The sequence below is a fragment of the Vigna umbellata genome, chromosome 6, assembly GCF_029865625.1.
Source record: "Vigna umbellata cultivar VRB3 chromosome 6, Vumbellata_1.0, whole genome shotgun sequence".
Lineage (NCBI taxonomy): Eukaryota > Viridiplantae > Streptophyta > Magnoliopsida > Fabales > Fabaceae > Vigna > Vigna umbellata.
In genome coordinates this window covers 4,747,449-4,761,268 of record NC_142170.1, presented here as the reverse complement: position 1 = coordinate 4,761,268, position 13,820 = coordinate 4,747,449, and the positions used below count along the sequence as shown (strand labels likewise).

General features: G+C 36.6%; 1 pseudogene; it reads left to right on the top strand.

The window, feature by feature from the left end:
• The first annotated feature begins 5,025 nt into the window (after nt 1–5,025).
• The window catches only part of LOC148196622 (uncharacterized), a 29,706-nt pseudogene continuing 20,911 nt past the window's right edge, over nt 5,026–13,820 (top strand).

Genomic DNA, 13,820 nt, shown 5'->3' with positions numbered 1-13,820 from the left:
AAGTTTCTTATTCATTCTTTAAACATTCTCAAACCATTACTTTTATTCATAAGCATTGCATAACATTCATAAGAGTCAGATAATCGAAAGCAATTCCGTGTTCGTTGGGAGACGACTCAGGGTTACGTTAACCCTATCTACTTTCTTAAATACTACTTGGGAATACTGAAGTTGCCTTGAAAAGTAGTATTAATTTGATAGCTTCAACGACAGCCTATCAGAATGACAACTTCATTTAATGCCTCTACCAAATTTTAATGACCCACACACTTTTTCATGTTTGGACTGGAATGAAAAGTAATGACAATGTTTTTTCGAACACAATGAAGTTATTAGAAAACTGTAAACCCTAAAATTGGTAGAAGATGAAATAAGTGAATGGAGTGGTCAAAGTCATTTATTGAGGTGCATCTCTGTCAATAGCCACTGAAGTTCTATTAAATAGGTGAGTGATTACAACTTTTTTTTGCAAGAAATAAATTCTTGTGTTGCCCAGAAGGTTGTTGAAGTTATTTATTGTTGGGATTTATATTTGTCATCTACCTTGTATCTGTCATCTTCTTCTCAATGTATTATTTCAATTTATACCCCCTTTTAATTTAATAAGATGGCATAAAGGTTTGTAATGTTAAGTGTGAGAGAGTTGTTTCCATATTGTTCGTTCCAACAAATGTAATGGTGCATTAAATGGTTATTTCATTATTCATATGTGGCTATTTACTAAACTAATTATGTACATGTACATAATTGATTAAGTTGATTATCAAGGATGATATTAATTAGTCCAATCAGTAGTAATTAGTCTTGTGTTGAATTAATGTAGGAAAAGCAGGGACATGGAGCATATGAATACATCTTTGGATGATATTGAATTTCATGAACATTTAATTGTGTAGTAAGTAGTTTTTTGCTCATTCGTATGTGGTTATTTGTTAACCTAAAATTGATTAAGTTGATTATCAAGGATGATATTAATTAGTCTAGTAAGTACTAATTATTATTCTATTGAATTAATTTAGGAGAAGTAGGGACATGGAGCATATTAATACATCTTTTGATGATATTGAATTTCATGAACAACATTTAATGATGCAGTAAGTGATTATTTGCTAATTCGTATGTGGTTATTTCTTACTCTAGTTATGTACATCTACAATATTGATTAAGTTTATTATCAAGGATGATATTAATTAGTCCAATAAGTACTAAGTATTCTTCTATTGACTTAATTTAGGAGAAGCAGGGACATGGAGCATATAAATACATCTTTGGATGATATTGAATTTCATGAACAACATTTAATGGCGCAGAAGTAGTTATTTCTTAAGCTGGTTATGTACATCTACAAAATTGATTATGTTGATTATCAAGGATGATATAATTAGTCCAATAAGTACTAATTATTCTTCTATTGAATTAATTTAGGAGAAGCAGGGACATGGAGCATATAAATACATCTTTGGATGATATTGAATTTCATGAACAACATTTAATGGTGCAGTAAGTGGTTATTTGCTCATTCATATGTGGTTATTTCTTAACCTAGTTATGTACATCTACAAAATTGATTAAGTTGATTATCAAGTATGATATTAATTGGTCCAGTAAGTAGTAATTATTCTTCTATTGAATTAATGTAGGAAAAGAAGGGACATGGAGCATATAAATACATCTTTGGATGATATTGAATTTCATGAACAACATGACAAACCATAAGAAGAGTTAAATTGATGACTTAGGGCATGGACCCATTACTAGAAGTATGGCTAGAAGAATTGAAGAAGAGCTTGAAGATATGGACACAACAGGACACGTTCTTTTCCTTCAATTTAAGTGGAATTTGAAGACAACAAGAGAAGGGGTAAAACTGTCCAGTTGATGGTCAAAGTTGCTAGCTGCACCACCACTCTTTGCTAAGCACACCACGGCAGCACCTCCGTCCCTCAACACCACCAGCTCACGTGCTGCTTTAGTTTTTAGCACATTTTTCATAAGTCTTTCACATTTTACACATGGGTCATTGCCTCGCTGCAAGCTCCATGGATCACATATAAATTCATGGTAGCTACCCTTGTAAAGACACTTTTGGATGAATGAAATTCTGCTGAGATTTGCTTTTGCCAACTCTCCCTCCGAAAGTCCTTACCTGCTTAAATCTTCCCTGCAACTTCATTCCTTGTATGGACGACTGCCTGAGTTGTAGTCACTCACTGAGCATAGCATCCATCTCCATTAATCTCACAGTACACTTCTTCTGCTGCCATTACCACATCTTCCATGTCTCTTCTGGAGTTACCGAGAATCACTCTGCGTTGAATCTTGAAGTGCATTTCTCGAAGTCCAGTACAGTTTCTTGGACTAGATCTCTCGGATCAGTAGATCAACCACCATGCATCAGCCATCAAGTGGTATTCAGAGCAAGGTTACTGGATCCGTGAGATAAGTCTTCATTCTACAATTTAGATTCTGTCATCATCATTCCTTCACTGTCTCTATTGTCCTGTTACTGTTTCATTGGAAATTTTTTCATATCTTTAGGATTGTTGAGTCTTGGAACCGTGCTATTGCTTTATTGCTTCAGTCTTTTCATTTTAATCGGTTGAATTTTTTTGTTTGAGTCATTTTAATTTGAACATCCATTATGTTATGTCATATGGTATGTGCAATCCCAATTTTGTCAAAATTCTGGTTAAATAACCATGTAATCTGCATCTGTACTGGAAACTTTGTAAGATTCATGATTCTTCTGCATAATATATGAGCAATGAAAATTGAGATGATGAGCTCATGTGCATGAATTGGTAACAAAGTTTGGAGAGTCCAGTATATCAATACAGAAAACTCTGCATCTATTTTGAAAAATCTGAAATTACTGTTTCATTGGCTGCAACTACTATGAGACTAATTTCTGCATAAGTATTGTTTTGTTTACATGGAAACTAGCCATAGACATCTGGTTTTAAACATGGAATGTTTGTGCAAAGTCATGTTGTGTTAATACTGGCAGTTAACCGAGCTGCAATTGGCTTAGTCATTTCTTTCTGCGTGTCCAGTGGCTGAATGTTTTAGATCATGTCCAGCCATCTAAATCATATCCTGCCATCCTGAGCAAATTTCTTTGACTGTCTTAAGTGTATTTTTGTGCTGTTTGAGCTGAATCATTGCTATCTGCAAAATTTAACTAGCACAGTTGCTTCAAATTGCTTGCATCAGAACTGCTGTATTCAATTTTGGATATAGAAAGAATTTTGGATCAAATTGTGGTTCAACAAGTTTTTTTTAATCATTTAAACATGATTGAATGAATTAAAGTTTGTCAGTTGTTGTTATGTGCAAAAAGTATATGTGACTAGTTCATTTGTTGGGTCAAAAGTCTGTTTAAAAACAGTAGCAGTGCAATAACTTGGTGGAATTATCATAGAAAATGTGTTTGATTAGTTAATACATTTGGATGTAGTAGAAGCTTGGTTCCATAACATACCGTTGATAAACAAAATCCAAAATATCAAAAAAACAAAGTAAAAAGCTGAAAAGGACCAATGCATCCAATAGTGTGAACTGTCGAAACAACATTTTTTCATTTCTGCATAATTGTTGACTACTCTTTGAGGCAAATTCACAAACAGTTTGTGACATATGCCGAATACTATTTTTTTTTATCCAATTGTTAGCTGATTGTCATTGTTGTGTGTCCAATCTATTCTAGAACTATTCTTAGGATCCATTTGAAGTGCCACCGTGATCACCACCTGCTTAATTCATTGATTTTAAAATTTTTGGAATTCTTGCACATAACCTGTTTGATAAAAGGTTATGTGTTGGTGTCAATCTTTTGGTAATTACTGGCAGTATGAGGAGATACTGTAAGTTCTGAACTGGACTGCTGTGTAGGTGTGTTACGACTCAGACTCCATACATACAAGGAAGCATCAAAGGAAGTAAGGAGAATGATTATACAAACCAACATGGTAAAGCTGATGGAGTGGTAGAGTGGTGTTGCTGTAGCAAATTCAAAAAGAAAAAAATTGCAGCTGACAACAGATTTTCTTCACGGTTATAGCCTAGGAGAGAGTCACTTTGCAGCTGAGAGAATTGCATGAATCAAGTCTGATTCATTACTTGTTTGAGAGCAACCAAAGCTGCCACGTTAAACTACATTCTTGTTTCCCCATATTTTGTTGTTTCCCTTGTATTTTTGTTTACTTTCTTTTCCAATCTTGTAAGTTGGCCATTTCAAGCAAGTGAAGTGGAAGAGCTCATAAGTGTTCTTCCCTCATTTGCTAACTTGACTTAAAGTCTCATCACTTTAAAATTGGTAGACGGTGAGTGTGTCTTAGATCCAAAAATTCTAAGCCTCACCTAGGAGACCTCACCTTTAATTTCTTTTAATTTGCAAAGTTTCGCATAGGAAGTCTTAGAGTCCGGCCTTAGAGTCTAAGGTTTTCTTTCTTTGTGTTTGTTTGTGTCTCCATATATTTAGTGAATTTAGAGGTGATTTTGATTTAAAAACTCTTAATAAGTAACTAAGGATATATTTGGCAAGGCAAGACTTGGTACTTAAGTGACCTACAAGGTCCACCTCTCTTACCTGGAATATTGTCCTCAAGTGAATTCTCTTAGTCTTTACTTCAAGAAAATTTTTAAGTTCATAAAATGTCTGGAAGACATTCCCCTAGAATTAATGAGGAACCTAAAGATCAATTTTGTTTTCAAACTCTTGTCAATCAACTCAAAGAAATTGAAAGGAAAATAGGGCAAGAAAAGATTCAAAGAGAACTGCACAATGCCATGGTCACCAATGAGTTGAAAATGCTAAGAGATGAACAAGTTCAATATAGGGAGAGAAGCATGAGTGGAGAATCCCAAAGTGAGCAAGAAACCTTAAGAGTAGGAGATTACTATCCTTCTTCATCAAGAAGGCATAGGCGTGACTATGAAAATTCTCCTCCTCCTCCTAAGGAAGTCAATGTGGTATTGCCTCATTTTCATGGGAAAGATAACATTGAGGCTTACCTTGACTAGGAAATGAAAGTAGAGCAAATATTTCCCTGTCAACAAGTGTCGGAGGAAAGGAAAGTCTCTCTAGCTACCCTTAGTTTTCAAGGGTATGCAATGTATTGGTGGACTGCTCTAGTCAAAGAGAGACTGAGACAACAACTTCCTCCCATTAAATATTGGAATGAACTCACAACTGCTCTCAAGAAAAGGCACATTCCCTCTTACTATAAAAGGGAACTTAAGGATAAGCTCCAAAGGTTGCAACAAAAGTCTATGTCTGTTGAAGGATATAGACAACAGATGGAGCTATATGATGGACAAATTTATGATCACCAAAATATGATGTCACAAACTTGTTTAACAATCGGCAAGTATGACCGAATCGTTTCAAGTAATAAACTCGGTAAGACCAAGTATTGTTCTCCCAAAGGACTCACGGCCTAGTTTAGTTATGTGATTTGTTGATTAGCTAAGACTTAAGAACAAAATAATTGGATTTTACTATGCAAAAGACGAAAATAAACATGTATGCATGAGCTTGATCAATGGCTAAAACAAAAGACAAGCACTTTCAATGAAATATATTGATGAATATGTTGTTGGGGGTCAATTTCATCTTATCCACTCTCATATATTTTAGGAATTCAACATTCAAGTCATCATTGTTAATGCCACTCTCTAAATTACCTTTCAAGAAGGCTTCTCCCTAATTACGAGTTCATACGATTCCTAGCATTCCTAATAATTAGTTTTTTTAGCACAGGAGCTTAAGGCAACCAATATACTATTGGGAGAAATTCCCCGGATCTAGACTTCCCCGTACGTTCCCGTATCGACAAAACCAATAATCATGCATTGAATGAGTTAAACAAAGCAAACATTGAGCAAAGAGGAAAAACCCTAACTAATGATGAAAGAAAGCATAAGTCTTAGATTAAGATGCAAGCACAAATTCCATATATGAGAGCTTCAAAAGATTACATTGATTCCCCAACAAACATACAAGGTTTAGTTCACCATATTCATGGTGAACCTAGATGAACAATAATGAAAGAATGAAAGATAAAACCCTAGAAAGGTGAAGAGGTAGCCTGAGCATCCAAGATCCTCCTTCAAAGGGGTGGAAGAGAGAGTGTTTGCTTCGTTTCTGCCAAAGATACCAACCCTAAGACATCTAGGTCTTTAAATAGGACATAAAAATAATAGAAAACGGGTCCAGGCCCAAACAGATCATAAAATCGCATAAAACTGGCCCAAAACTCGTCTGGTTGACTTTTTTCGTATTCTGGTTGACTGGTTGACTTTTTGGTTGACTGGTTGACCTTTCTGGTTGACTGGTTGACTTTTCTGGTTTCTGGTTGAGTTTTTTGATTCCATCTCTCTCCTTCTTCACTTCTTTCACTAAATTCACCTTAAAACCTGCACAAAAACACTGAAATCAAGCATAAACATGTCCAGCTCTCTTATTTATGAAAATATGGATAAAAGCATGATTTCAAGCTAGTTTCTAAGTGTAAAGGTTGCTTTTTGTGTCAATTTTAAGCATGAAAATAACAGTTTTTCAACTGTTATCACAACCCCAAACTTAGAACTTTGCTTGTCCTCAAGCAAACAAGATGTAACTCAATCTTCAACCAATTCATATGATGGTTCACTCATTCAAAAATCTTCTTTTCAAGATAAGTAAAGACTTCAATGAAACTTATGACCAAGAGTTCAATCAAGATGTGCACATGCTTTAGTGTTCACAAAGTCATTTAAATTCCAACAAATGCTATTTTTAATGAATGATCAATCAATTAAGCACGGATGTTCATGTGTTCATGGAATATTTCCTCACTAGGTAAAGTGTTTCACTCAACACACAAGTGTATAAGAGGTAATCACTCATTCACTCTACTATCACAATGTCACATGAATCAACTTTGTCTTTCATTTTACCATAATCAAAAACATTCACAAGCATGCATCATCACAAGGACTTTTCAATGGCTTATAATGTGGCTGGGCTAACAAGAAAATTGGTTTTTCTGGATCACAAAATCCTTGAGTTAAGAGAATCATAACAACACAATTATTCTTATTCATTCCCAACTTTCTTTTGCATTTGCATTGAGCTTTGCTTCTTTTTCTTTTCTTTTCTTTTTTTTTTCTTCTTCTTTGCATATTCTTACTTTTTAGCTCTTAGCTCAATGCTTTTCCTTTTTCATGTTTTCCCAACAACCCCAAACTTGAACATTTAACAATACCACACAAGATCTTCTACTTAACTCAAGGTAAAGATTTTCAATCAAGGGTTTCAGTGTATGTTCAAGGCTAAGGGTTCAAAGGATAGAACACAAAGTGTTCTCTTTTAGTGGGCTAACTTTATGAATTTGGCCAATAAAAAGGGTTCCAACAAACGGCCTTGATCATATGATGCAAAACAAGCAATTGATTCAATCATAGAAAACCTGGGCAAAATCATTCATGCTTTCAAAGTAATAACATTCTAACATAACAACTCTGGAGCTCAAAACCTCAGATATAAGCTCATTCACATTTGACATACACATCCTGCTTAATTTCACAATCACAATCATAATATCCTGCATTTGTTCACAAAGCTTGTGAATCACCTGTATAAGCATTTTAATGTGCACATCTATCTGAACATCAATCAATCACTAATCATCATCAAGCATTACTTATCACACAATCACAGTTAATAGCAAACCATCATAACAAACCATGTTTCCAATAGAGTACACCAAACCCTAATCTAAAACAAAAAAATAAATAAGTTTAGAAAACTTAAACCAACAAAAGCATAAGCATATGATAGCATTCATCCGTAAATGCTATCTCAGCTCCTCATCAATCTGAGCTGTCCTCTGTATCTTCCTCTTCTTGGATCTTATAGTCTTGATTCTTTTTGCCCGATGAGGAGGCCATCCCTTTGAAAAGGTATGTAGGAGTGTGTGTGCAGAGAAGAGCCTGAAAATAAAAGCATTTGCGCAGGTTAGGGTATAAAAATACCCTAATGGGCTCGGGTTCCGCTAAAGGGTAACCAAAGCCCATCTGCGAGAGTACCGCTCAGCGGTAAGTTGCCGCTCAGCGGCACTTTCGTGATGTGTTCTTCTCCTTCTTTTCTTATCCTACGTGCCTCCTAGACATGCCCCTCACTGGTTCCCTGCAATTCAATGCTTAAAATACTTATGCAAACCCTAACTAAAATAAAACAAACAAAAACAATCAATCAACTGGGTTGCCTCCCAGGTAGCGCTTGTTTAACGTCACGAGCCTGACCCAAAGTCCACCAACACCCATCAGTAGGTGTTTAAAACTTACCAACACCCATCAGTAGGTGCAAAATTTTCTCATCAACACCCATCAGTAGGTGTTACACACTTAGTATCCTTCAGTAGGTACTTAACCACCTAGCATCCATCAGTAGATGCTATGTTCAGCAAAATATTCACAAAATCATGTTCAACAGATTAAAAAATTACAAACCAAAGTAAAATTTAAAAGTTCTAAAATCACTGGGTTGCCTCCCAGCAAGCGCTCTTTTAACGTCATTAGCTTGACCCAGTAAAGCTCAAGTTCCTTCTTTATAGTTGATGTTGTCATTCCACCAACTCCTCAGCTGTTTCTTGTGAACTGTTTTGGTCCTTCTAGAATGTGGAGACTCTATCTCTATCATCTCCTTCTCTTTAAAGCCCTTCACAACCCACAACTTGTTCTTGATTCTTACAGGTGTGCCAAGTTGGAGTCTTCTTTTCTCCCAGTCACCAGGAATGTCTCCTCCTCTTCCAATCTTTTCTTCCTTGTGTACCTGAAACAACAAACAATGGTTACCTGCAACCTTGAGATTTTCATCTTTACGACTAGTCATGGGTGCATCTTGAAATGCAGCTTTATAACTAGCTTCTTCCTCCTGTGTTTGCGTCTCATCTTTAAAGACGTCTATAACCACTCTCTCCTCCCTGTCCTAGAGCACTACTATACCTTCATTTACATCAATGATAGCTCTGGCCGTTTTCATAAACGGTCTTCCAAGTATGATAGGTATCTTCTCTGTCTCCATCTTCATCACCACAAAGTCTGCCAAGAACTGAAGTTTGCCAACACAAACTATAATGTCCTCTGCAATCCCACATGGCTCCTTTGAAGATCCATCGGCCATTACTAGATTAACCTTTACAGGTTTCACATTAACCTTGCCGATTTGCTCCAGTAAAGAGTAAGGTATCAAGTTAACACTTGAACCTAAATCAAGAAGAGCTTTCTTCACCCTTTTCTTCCCTATGGTACAAGGGATAGAAAAACTGCCTAGGTTTGTTGCTTTAGGAGGGAATGACTCTTTTTTAACAGTTATACACTCCTTTGCTTCATCATCTCTACGTCTTTTCTTTGTAGAGATGTTTTCATCAGATTTTGTGTAAACTGTGATTTGCTGTAGAATCTGCTCCCAAGGTGCATCATTATCCACCATTCTGAATAATTCTGTGAAGTCCAGTTGTTTCCCTTGATGGATTGGAAAAGGAAAAGTGCTTTTGCTCTCTATTTCTCTTCTCTCTTCTGTATCTAACTCAACTTTCTCATCATCAACACTCTCTACCACCTTGCACTCTTCTCTGGGGTTAACCTCAGTATTAGCCCCAAAATTTCTATTTGGCCTTTCTTCCACCTGTTTGGTGATCTGCCCCATCTGAATCTCCAAATTTTTGATAGCAGCTTCAGTGCTCTTTTGGGTAGACTCAATTTTCTGTATGAAATTGTTGAGAGTTTCCTCCATCCTCATGGACCTTTCATTAAGCATAGATAACTGTTGCCATAAGGTGGGTTGCTGCGGCTGCTTATTATATTGACCAGCTTGCCCAGTTTTCCCTTGACCAATACTTGGGTGTGGTTTCCACCCCTGATTGTAGCTCCCTTGACGATACTGATTGGTCATGTAGTTTACATCCTCTACGGCTTCAACTGGAAAGGCACATTGACCATTTATATGGTCGCCTCCACACAATTCGCACAACTGGGTTTGTACCTGTGCAGCAGTTTTCAACTCTTTGGGTAATTGTGCAAGAGTTTTAGTCAGAGTCTCCAGCTGTTGAGTTAGAATTTTGTTTTGAGCTAGCAGGGCATCATGTGTCTGTAATTGGAGGACTCCTTTTTGCATAGGAGCTCCTCTCTCACTGTGTAGGTCATTGTCGCAACCGGAATCGCGACAGGACGACGATCGAAAAAAAGGAACGGGTTTTAGAAAAAGAGATTTGGAGTCGCCACCATAGTTTATTATGGAAAACTACGGAAAAACCATAAAATAATAAGACACGGTCCACGAAACCAGATTCTGGGTTCGGGAGTCGGTTACGCGTAGGGAAGGTGTTAGCACCCTACAGCGCCTGCCCTAAGGCAGTACCTTTAACTAAATACACGAATATGATGTGGTTTTCAAAATGTTTAACTATCCCCTAAAATAAAATTCTAAATAAACAAAATATATTTTTTTAGTTTTTTGGGTCCGACAAGGATTGACCTTGCTCCTACGTATTCTCATTCAAAATGAGAAATCAGGGTTACGTAGTTCTTTTGAAATTGTTTGAGAAGTTTGTTTGGAAATTGTTGGAAAATTTGTTTTGAAATGATTTTGGATTTTTTGGGAAGCGAACCTGACAAGTACTAGCCTTGCTCCTACGTATCTCCACTTTTGATGGAGAATCAAGGATTACGTAGTTCTAGCTTGAAAGACTGTTTGTTGTTTGAAAAAAAACCAGATGTTTTTAATTTTTGAAGATTTTATGTTTTTTTTTATATTTTCGAGAAAAAGAAGGTAATGAGTACTAGGCCGACGCGGACGGTTGCACGAGTACTCATACCTTTAAAATGATATTTAAATATTTTTAATTATTTTTTAAAAGAGAAATAACGATATTAAGCACTAGGACGATGCGAACGATCACACGAGTACTCATACCGTTATCTACTTATTTAGGAAGACTTGAGAGTATTGAGTGCTATGCTGATGCGGACGATCGCACGAGCACTCATACCCTCGTTTAATATTACGTAAATAAGAGAGAAAAGTATTGAACACTAGGACGATGCGGGCGATCACACGAGTGTTCAACCTTTAAACGTATTTTTGAAATTTTATTTAAGAAAAGAAGAAAAAGGTTTTTAGCACAAGGACGACGCGAGCGGTCACACGTGCGCTTAAACCTTTAAATATTTTTGTAATAATTTTTATAAGAAAGAAGAAGAGGTTTTTAACACAAGGACGACGCGAGCGGTCACACGTGCGCTTAAACCTTTAAATATTTTTGTAATAATTTTTATAAGCAAGAAGAAGAGGTTTTTAGCACAAGGACGACGCGAGCGGTCACACGTGTGCTTAAACCTTTAAAAATAATCTTGTAAATTCTTTTATTTAAACTATGAATATTGTATTATTAAATATATATTTTAGGATAAGTAGATGTCTAAAATAAATAGATAGAACAAAATAAGATAAGAGAAAAAAAAAATAAAAAAAAATAAAAATAAAATAAATAAACAAAAGAAATGGAAATGGCTGAACGGACGTTGGGGACAGTATTCAGAATAACGAGCATTCGTTAGGGGATATAACGGACGGACGTTTAGAAATGTGAGCTGAATGACGAGCGTTCGTCGAGAGAGATAACGAACGGACGTTGGGAACGAAGGCTGAATGACGAACGCTCGTTGAAGAGATGACGAACGGACGTTGAGAAATTGAGGCTGAGTGACGAGCGTTCGTTGGGGAGATGACGAACGGACGTTTAGTCAGGAAGCTTAATGACGAACGCTCGTTATTGAAATGACGAACGGACGTTTAGACAGGGAAGCTTAATGACGAACACTCGTTATTGAAATGACGAACGGACGTTCATAAATGGAAGCTTAATGACGAATGCTCGTTATTGAAATGACGAACGGACATTCATAAGGAAGCTTAATGACGAACGCTCGTTATTGAAATGTCGAATCGGACGTTCATATATGGAAGCTTAAGGACGAACGCTCGTTGACGAACAGACGTTCGTTGGGTAGATGGCTATCAAACGGTCCGTCCAAGAAATGGCCGAACAGACGTTTTGATAAGATGCTAAATAACGAGCGTTCAAAAAAGGCCCAAGGCTCCCGGACGTGCGTTTAATTCTAGGCTTGGTCCAGTCGAATGCTTTCGAACCTAGAATTTCCTAGGGGTTCAGGAGGTTCAAACTCATTCCCCACTCCCTCAGCTTACTGATGGACAAATTTATGAACACCAAATTATGATGTCACAAACTTGTTTTCAATCGGCAAGTATGACCGAATCGTTCAAGTAATAAACTTGGTAAGACCAAGTATCGTTCTTCCCAAAGGACTCACGGCCTAGTTTAGTTGTGTTGGTTACTGATTAGTTAAGACTTAAAAGACGAAATATTTGGAGTTTAATATGCAAGACAGAAAATAAACATGTATGCATGAAGTTTTGATCAATGGCAAAAATCAAAAGATAAACACTTTCAATGAAATTTATGTATGAATATGTTGTTGGGGGTCAATTTCATCTTATCCACTCTCATATATTTTTAGGAATTCAACAGTCAAATCATCATTGTTAATGCCACTCTCTAATGTACCTTTCCAGAAGGCTTCTCCCTAATCACGAGTTCATACAATTCCTAGCATTCTTAATGATCAGTTCATAAGTGCAGGAGCTTAATGACAACCAATATAAAATTGGGAGAAATTCCCCGGATCTAGACTTCCCCGTACGTGCCCGTATTGACAAAACCAATAATCATGCATCGAATGAGTTAAACAATGCAAGCATTAAGCAAAGAGGAAAAACCCTAACTAATGATGAAAAGAAAGCATAAGTCTTAATTAAAAGATGTAAAAACAGATTCCATATATGAGAGCTTCAAAAGATTACATTGATTCCCCAACAAACATACAGAGTTTAGTTCACCATATTCATGGTGAACCTAGATGAATTACAATGAAAGAATGAAAGAATAAACCCTAAAAAGGTGAAGAGGAAGCCTCAGCATCCAAGATCCTCCTTCAAAGGGGTGGAAGAGAGAGTGTTTGCCTCGTTTCTGCCAAAGATGCCTAACCCTAGGAAACCCTAAAGTTTATATATCATTCGTAAATTACAAAAAGTCAAGTCCAAGCCCATTAAAGTGCCGCTCAGCGGTAAAATACCGCTCAGCGGTGAGTGCGTGACTTGTTTGCTCCCCTCAGCGGCCATTTTGCCCCTCAGCGGACCTCCCGCAAGCTCCTGAGTGCCGCTCAGCGGTAAACTGCCGCTGAGCGGTGACTTCGGCTTCTCCTTTTGCACTTTTTATTGTCTTTTCTGATTTCATCTCTCTCCTTCTTCACTTCTTTCACCAAATTCACCTTAAAACCTGCACAAAAACACTGAAATCAAGCATAAACCTGTCCAGCTCTCTTATTTCTAAAAATATGAAGAAAAGCATGATTTCAAGCTAGTTTCTAAGTATAAAGGTTGCTTTTAGTGTCAATTTTAATCGTGAAAATAACAGTTTTTCAACTGTTATCACAACCCCAAACTTAGAACTTTGCTTGTCCTCAAGCAAACAAGATGTAACTCTATCTTCAACCAATTCATATGATGGTTCACTCATTCTAAAAATCCTCTTTTCAAGATAAGTAAAAACATTAATCATTTATGATCAAGATTTGAATCAAGATGTGCACATGCTTTAGTGTTTCACAAAATCAGTTAATACCCAACAAATGCTCTTTTTCATGAATAACCAATCAATTAAGCATGGATGTTCATGTGCTAATGGAATATTTCCTCA